We start from the raw sequence: 6,000 nt of genomic DNA on the forward strand, positions 1-6,000 counted from the left end.
AGGCCTGGGGTATAAATCCTGTCTCCCTGGGATCTTCGGAGACCCTCAGGATCCTTCAGGAGCGAGGGAAGCTGGGGGACCTGGTCAGCCGTGCTCCGGCTCGGCACAACGTGGGAGTGAGAGCTCAGAGCGACTGCTTTAATTCATCGATTTTTGGAGATGCTTCAAGCCAACCACCCAGCCCAGGCACCCACCCGGCATGGCACAGCACGGCACGGCACAGCACGGTGGTGACCGAGGGAGTTTCGGTGCTGGAGAAGAAATCTGGATGGATGCTCAAGGGGAAAAAGGGATTCTGGCTTCTTAAACCAGCTCTGAAATCTCCTTCCCACCTTGTCCCCAGGGCCGTATCCAGCACGGGGAGGCAGCCGGTGCCACGCTGGGCTGTGCCGCGTGGTGAGGTTTGGTAACCGCGCTCCTCCCCGGGGTGCCGGCTCTCCCTGCGCCCCAATTTGCGCCAGGGCCGAGCGCTCCCGACCGGGCATCGGGTCCGGGATGGGCAGGGACGGGCAGGGATGGGCATCGTGGTCTTGCTCTGGCTGTTGGTCACACGGAGGACATGCCGAAAAGTCCCAGCGTGGTTTGGCAAACCCAGCCTCCCTTGGGGTCCCCGTGGCAGCCCCGTCCTGGGCTACGATGTCCCAGATTTGGGATAAATGGGGATTATAAACTGGAGCTGCCAGACTTGGATGGATATCCATCAGCGACACGAGGCTGACGGCAGCCCACGCGGGAAGGAGCCCAGCCCCAGCCACTCGCCTTGCCCCCTGCCTCAGTTTACCCCTTCACCCACCGCAGGGACCCACCGTGAGAGCCAGACAGCACCAGAGGCTCCGGTCTGTGCCATGCACGGAGCCAGATGTGCAGGGAAATGGAGAGGAAAACTGGGGGGGAACCAAGGAGCGGCACTGCTGGGAGCAGGCACCCAAAAAGGGGCAGCGAGCCCCCCCCCGCCAAGCCTGTCTCTAGGAGACCGGATCCAGCCCTGGGGAATGTGCAGCTGTTTGTGCAGGGGATTAGCCCCGGGGACCCCCTCGGCCCCCGTGCCCGAGGCAGGGACTGAGCGTCCAGTCCCACAGCCGCTCAGGGAGAGCCTGGCCCGACTGAGCCTGCAGGCAGCGTCCAGCACTGCGGGCTAAAGGGCACTCCCTGCTTGTTATCATTAGGGGCCAGAGTGAACACAAGGCTTGTTCCAGAGCACCCGGGGGAGGGAGAGGAGCATACACATCCCTCCAGAAGGGGTGGTCCATGACCCCAGCCTTGGCCAGCTGCCCAGCCTGATCAGCAGCCGTGCCTCAGTTTCCCCAGACCCCCTCCTCCCTTCCGAGGCCTGGCCAGGAGCAGGGCCATGGCTCCAGCTCTGGCCCCTGCAGCACCGGCAGGACCGGAGGGAACCGTGGCTTCCTCCGGGGAAGCAGAGCTGCTTCTCCAGGTCAAACCCTGGGTACCCCCAACCCCTCGGAGCGGAGAGGCCGGCAGACTGGGAAGCATCCCCGGCTGGTACCCTGCCGCAGGGGGAGGCAGCGGGGCCGGGGGGTCCCGCAGGCCTGGGGGGCGTCAGGCGGGCGGCAGCGGCCGTTCCCAGCACCGGGATTCCCCGCAGCTGCTTCCTGCCGCCCTATCTCACGGGCGCATCTGGGGGAGCCGGGAGCAGCCAGCCCCCCCGGCGCTTCCTGCACTGCCCCCCCCTCCGGCCCTGGCTGCCGTTCTCACGGCCTCCCCCCAAGGCCGGCTGGAGCCCCCCACTTCCCCCCCCCCCCCCCAATGCCCACCCTAGGCCTGATACTGCAGCAGCCCCCCATGTCCCATCTGCACCCCTGGGGGGGTCTTATCCCCACCCCCCCCCAAACCCTTTAGGGCATCCCCAGTGCTGTGATGGGGCTGGAGCATCACACCCCCATGTTACCCCAACGGGGCCAAGGTCAACCCTGGGGTAAGGCCAGCTTGTGCCATGTGAGCCCCCCCGCCTCCCCAGGCGCAGGGGGGATCCATGGCTACATGTGGGTGCCCCCGGCAGGGTGGGTGCCGAGGTGCCGTGCCACCGCTGCGGGTGTACCCGCAATTTGGTGCTCAGCCCCCCCTTGCTCTGCCCCCCTTCTCCCTCCACCCCCTTGATTCCCCCCCCCATTGCATCCATCATTTCCCCTGCAAAAGGAGGAGGAGGATGGGGCTGGTGGGGGTGCGAAGGCCGCAGGTGTGAGCATCCCTATCGCAGCCCCTGGCCGCTGCAGGTGTGGGGACACTGGTGACTCACAGGAGCCCGGGCCCGCTGCCACCACCACCGGGGTGGCAAGCAAAGCACCTCCCACCTCCCACGATATCCTCCCGGGGCCGGGGTGCGGTGGCGGGGGGGGGGGAACAGGCACCCAAAGCCTTCACCGCAGCCCCCACCCCCCCTCGCAAAGGTGGGGTGCTTCAGCCCTGGGATGGTCCGGAGAGGGGAAACTGAGGCACGGGGAAGGGGAGTCCTAGCCCTTGTTTTGTGGGGGGTGGGAAGGTCCCAGGAGGGGTTTTGCTGTTCCCCCCCAAATCCCTCCCTTTCTCAGCCCCCCAGATTCCTCCCCCCGGGTCCTGCCGCGCTGCAGGATGTGGCTTTGCCAGGCTGCCTCATTACACCCAAAGAGACTGTTACAACTCATCACACCCCCCAACCCGCGCTGCCCAGCCCCAAATCACACTGTCCCCCCCACCCCCCTCCAGAAAACCTGACCCTCCCCACCCAGCACCCTAAAACCCCCCAGATCCTCCCCCAAAAAATGGCACGAGCCTCTGGCCCAGCCATCCGTCCCCATCACCCCCGGCACGGCCGGAAAGCCACGTCCCACGGCATCGCGCGGAACAACCCCCCCCCCACGGAAAAACATGGGGTGGGGGGGAGGAAAGATGTTTTATCTCGGCCCCCATCGGCCCCTAATAAGGCAGCTTTATTTTTAGCGAAGGTGAAAGCCAGAGCAACCAGCTCAAGAGCTTTTTCCACTCACATCTGCATTTGTACAATTTGGGTTTCCTGTCGTGGTTTCGGCGCTTTTCAAACCTGCCTGAATTGTTATTTTGTTCGTTCGGCGAAGAGCCCTGCAGATACCTCCCCTGGTATAAATAACGCGTGAGCATCCCCTCCCCGACCTCCCCGCTCATCCGGCCCCCGCACCCCCCGTCACCCTGCTTTCTCGGAATGGGATCCGATCATCCCCTTGAGATTCGGATGCTGGCGGAGGTTCGGGGCTGGCCCGTATCTTTCCAGTCCTGGATCTCGGTTTTCCAGCCCCAGAGCGGGGAAGCAGCTGCTTTTCAGACCCTGAGTGGGGAAACTGAGGCAGGGGTGGGGTCAGCGCTGGGATGTGGGGATGGGGAGCCCCAGCTCGGCCCCCCCACCCCTCCAGGGGGGTCCTTGGATTGCGCAGCCATGCTGGATTTAAGCAGGAGGTGAAATGTGTCAGGCAGCAAAGCTGGGGGACAAAGGGGGGGGTTGAGCGTTGTACCCTTCCTCTGCTGGGAACCCCCCCCAGGAATGGGCTGAGACCTGCCCAACTCATCCCAGCTGTGCTGGGGGCCGGGGCAGCTTAGCCCCTCAGCACAGGCGCTGGGGGGGACAGCTGGGTGTCGTCCCCCCCCGCCCCAGCTGGGAGCACGGCCCCCTCTCCGCTTCCTCTGACACAGAGTTTCCATCAGCCCAGAGCAGGTGCCAGGTGAGGGGCAGTGGGGGGGGACAACGAGAAGGGGCCCCCCCATCTCCTCTCCTCAAGCTGCATCCCTGCAGGGCTCCATCCAGGAAAGGGGGGACACGGGGCTTGTGTCCGTCCCCCCACCGGTACGTCCCAGTGCTCCTCCAAACCCATTGGAGCTGTGGGAGCCCCCCCATGCTGTCCCTCAGTCTCTGGGGGCACGAACCCCGACATAGCACCCCCACATACCCACCATGGTCCCCCAAACTCTCCCCCTACCCCCCATCGCCACCCACCCCCCTCCCCAAAATCCAGCCTGACCCAAAGAGTCTGTCCCTGTTGCAGGGATGGGTGCCCCTATGCCCCCCGCCCAGCTCTGCCCACCCTATCCACCCCCCCCAGCACCCTGGGGACAGATCCTGCCTCTCTACACAGGCACACACAAATAGACAGCTCAGACCTGGCTCAACCCTAATAGACATCAGAGAATCCAACATCACCCCATCCTCCCGGGGCTTTCAGCGCTCCTGACCCCATCCTGCACCCTAAGGCACAAACGGGGGGGAGAATAAATCTCTGGGGGGTGATGGAGGGAGACGTGGTGGAGCCCGGGGAGGGGGTGAAGCAGCAGCCAGTGGGTGCGATCCTGGCTACATACCCCACTGCGGTGAGTGGGGATGGGGACACGGGGGGGGGGGGGGGGGGGGCAGGATCCGTCCCCTGGGACACCTCAGCTCTGCCACAGCCCACGTGCCTGTCACAGCCTAAGTGACAAACCCCGGGGAGATGCGGCTGTCACCTCCTGTCCCCTGGGACGTCTCTCTGTGCTTCCCCATCCTTTGGCCCCTCTCCTGGTCCCATCCCCTGACTCCAGCAGCTGGGGATTTATAGAAAAAAAAAAAGAATAACTCAAAAATCCTCAGATTTGAGCACTCCCCATTCCAGTCATCTCCCTCCCTGAAACCCCACCACAGGTGCCCACGACCTCCTGCGGGATGAGGAGGATGCAGGGGCGTGAGGCTGAAGGCCAGGGTCCCGTCCCCTGTCCCTGGCTTTCATTCTTCTTTAACTCCTTCTTCAAAGCCAGGCGATGCGGCAGCTGCTGGGCCAGGTGCCGGAAGCCGACCTGTGCTCGCTTTCTCTCTGCTTTTATTTATTTTTTTCGCTCTCCGTTGACCCAGAGAACTTCACTTTCTAAAAAAAAAAATGTCCCCGTGTCCCCCCCGCCACCGTGGGGTTGGGGACAAGCCCCATGCCGGGCTCTGCTCACGCCCTGTGTCATAGGGATAGGATAACACCCAGCCGTGCCCCCATGCCTGGAATTGGGGGGGATACCCAGCACCCAGCTGGGATGCCAGCACTGGCCAAGGGAGGGTCATGAGATCCCCGGCATGTGGCACCCAGGGGCTCCCCCAGGCCCTGTCACACCCCCCCCGAAAGCTGCATCTCACTTTCTGCTTTCACTCATCCTTGACAAGCTTTTTGGGGGGGGTTTCAGCTTTATTTTCATTTCTTGTCAGCTTTTTCACTGTAAATCCACCAAACCCAGCCCCCAAATCTGCCTGTGTTGGGGACATTGAGACAGGGACTCCCCTGCCCCAGGGGGGACACATCATGACACCCCCAAAACATCCCTTGCGGGATGGTTTCCACCCACAGACCCTCCCTGGGGACACTGAGGTGTCCCCAGCCAGACCCAGCCCAGGCTCCTGGGTGCTGGGTGGGTGCGTGGGGACCACGGGCTGCCTGCATCATGGGTGGGGGTGGCCTTGGGACCCCCACCCAGGAGGGTACCGAGCCAAAGGGACTGGGACCCACTGGGGAGCCAGGGCAGGAGGAGGAAGGATGGTTGAGCCTCACAGATGTCCTTGTCACCCAGAGGTGGGAGGGGGTGCGGGGGGCTCTGGGTGCCCAGGCAGAGGGGTTGCTCCCCCAAAGGGGTGCAGAGGGTTTAGGAGGGGGTAGGGTTTGGTGTTGAGCCTGAGGGGGCTTTTGCTGGGAAAACTGGGGGGGGGGAGGACACGACCATCTGGGTTTCCTGCCCCCATATCCCTGTCCCTCCACCCTTGCAAAACCCAGTCTGCCCAGGACAAGGTGGGACTTGGCCACTGGGAGCCCTCACCCCTGAGAAGCGGGGAGACAGAGACTGCCTGCTGCTGGGGGGGTGGGGGGGACACGACACCCCCCCAAGGACAAGGACCCTACAGACATGGCAGGGGTGACACAACGCCACGCTCAGCCCACCTGCCCACTCCAGCCACCTCCATCACCACCAGTGGGGCACCCCCCCCAACTGCTCCCCCCCTTAACCCCTCCCTGCCCAGCACACACCTAAGGC

This window comes from Harpia harpyja, chromosome 16 (assembly GCF_026419915.1).
Source record: "Harpia harpyja isolate bHarHar1 chromosome 16, bHarHar1 primary haplotype, whole genome shotgun sequence".
NCBI classification, from domain to species: Eukaryota; Metazoa; Chordata; class Aves; order Accipitriformes; family Accipitridae; genus Harpia; species Harpia harpyja.